This window comes from Priapulus caudatus, unplaced genomic scaffold, assembly GCF_000485595.1.
Source record: "Priapulus caudatus unplaced genomic scaffold, Priapulus_caudatus-5.0.1 Scaffold917, whole genome shotgun sequence".
In the NCBI taxonomy this organism is placed as follows: Eukaryota; Metazoa; Priapulida; class Priapulimorpha; order Priapulimorphida; family Priapulidae; genus Priapulus; species Priapulus caudatus.
Window position 1 is genome coordinate 49969 of NW_014577978.1, and position 2070 is coordinate 52038.

Sequence of the window (2070 nt, forward strand, 5' to 3'; positions counted from 1 at the left end):
CATTCGCAGCGCATGCATTTTGCATGCGATCTTACGAAATTTCAATAAACCCCGTTCTGTCCCAATATAACCCTCACCAACACCGGCACTTGAAGCGTTTCAACTGTAAACACACGCCGCCGCCATTGCGCGCACACTGACACATAAATATATAGCAGGTGAGAAAGCGTGCGCCAGGAATTCGCTCGACGCTCGCTTGATTTCACAGGATTTCAACACAAATACTCAACCTTACGACTCCATCTTTGCTGCTAATTGAAGTACAGTGTTCACTTGTAAAAATATTATGTCTCACTTCGAAACAGAGCTGTCACGCAAAATTACGAATTAAATCATGAAATTCTCGCGATCGCTAGCACTGCGCGCGCGATTGTAACAACTTCGGGATCTGGAGACCCCCTACCGGCCATATTCGTGACGTCATTTTTCGAACAGCATGCCTCCGGCGACTCGACTCGCTCCATGCTCCAACTATCAGACTGTACACTCCGATGTAACTGTCTTGAAAACGTGCAGAGGTAACGAAAGTTGGTCCCGTCTATGGTATCTATAGCAACGCCCCACTGGCGGCTTTGACGGGGCACACATGGAGGCGGAAAGCAACGTCGTTGTTACCCAAAATGCAGTGCGCCGCCTTCCGCCATGTACTTAAGGTTGTTACAATCGCGCGCGCAGTGCTAGCAATCGCGAGAATTTCATGATTTAATTCGTGATTTTGCGTGACACAGCTCTGTTTCGAAGTGAGACATAATATTTTTACAACAAGTGAACACTGTACTTCAATTAGCAGCAAAGATGGAGTCGTAAGGTTGAGTATTTCTGTTGTAATCGTGTGTAATCAAGCGAGCGTCGAGCGAATTCCTGGCGCACGCTTTCTCACTTGCTATATATTTATGTGTCAGTGTGCGCGCAATGGCGGCGGCGTGTGTTTACAGTTGAAACGCTTCCAAGTGCCTGTGCTCACCAAAATATAAAAAAGGTTATATGGGACAGAATTATTCGGTCTACAGTTACTAGAGCTAGGTTACCGTTAGGGCATATATATGGTTTATAGTGGCATCGGTGGATGTGCGGCATATTCACGTTCGAATACGGCGTCAGTGGATGTCCGGATGCGTAGCCTGAAGGCTAGGCGACCAATTCCAGACGTGTAACCACTGCGTATTCGAATAAACCTACGGTCTATCGGGCTTCGGTCTATCGGACCTTCGGGCTATTAATTTATAGGACTGTAACCGAATTCCACAACCATGACAATGGAATTTCAATATGCCGTCGTATGCGTACTTAATTAACTATATAGTATAGTCTATACAGACTATCAGAACGCAAAATTTTAATTAATTTATCTGCAGCCTTGATAAAATATCAGTTATCAGACAAAAGCAATGCTCATCATGTGTGCGTAAATACAACAAAAAACTACAATTCTACGAAACACAACAACATGTTGGTTTTACCGGCAAATATGGTTCCCACGCGTTCCTTTTGATGTTCTCTTGTTTAGATGTAAAATTTTACAGTGGCTGGAACGGTTACGGGTTAGGTACGTGTTACATTTCATAGATCGGTGCATAATCATACATTTACAGTCTCTAAGCAAAATGGGGTGTTACATATTTCCTCAGATTCGTAAACTTAGTATTAAGATGTATATACCTATTAAACCGACTGAGTGTAAATTATATTTATCAGCCACAGTAGAAAAGTACGCACATAATCATGACGTTTTCCACATGTTGAATGCCAACACTGCACTGGACTGTGTTGTGTACGTAATATTCGGTGATGATTAATAATAATATTTTAAAGCAGGAAAAAGAAAGAACACTGTGAATACTCATATGTATGTAAGTAACGTCTAATTGCCATCAGTTCAAATGGCAACATTACCTTCGATATTTAACATATCGGTAGACGGTAACGACGACGACGTGGCCCGGCCGCGAAATTTTTTTCCCCAAACGGTATAACATTAGGAAGGATTTAGGCGCTAGTATGTTTTCTTTAAAACAACATGGGTTTGAGTAAATTAGCCCAAATATCATGCCGTTTCTTGACTGATTTGCT

The 2070-nt window shown here is 42.5% G+C and overlaps 1 protein-coding gene across 2 annotated transcripts in view; it reads right to left on the reverse strand.

The window, feature by feature from the left end:
• The window catches only part of LOC106814386 (nuclear cap-binding protein subunit 1-like), a 10728-nt gene extending 9044 nt beyond the window's left edge, over window positions 1-1684 (reverse strand). The window contains exon 1 of one of the 2 annotated variants that reach the window (XM_014818696.1): window positions 1660-1684. The gene's annotated coding sequence lies outside the window, so the exon portion shown is untranslated. Of the gene's footprint in view, window positions 1-1460; window positions 1552-1659 lie in introns of those variants that run through there. The other variant, XM_014818695.1, reaches the window with a different exon arrangement.
• Window positions 1685-2070: the final 386 nt, after the last annotated feature.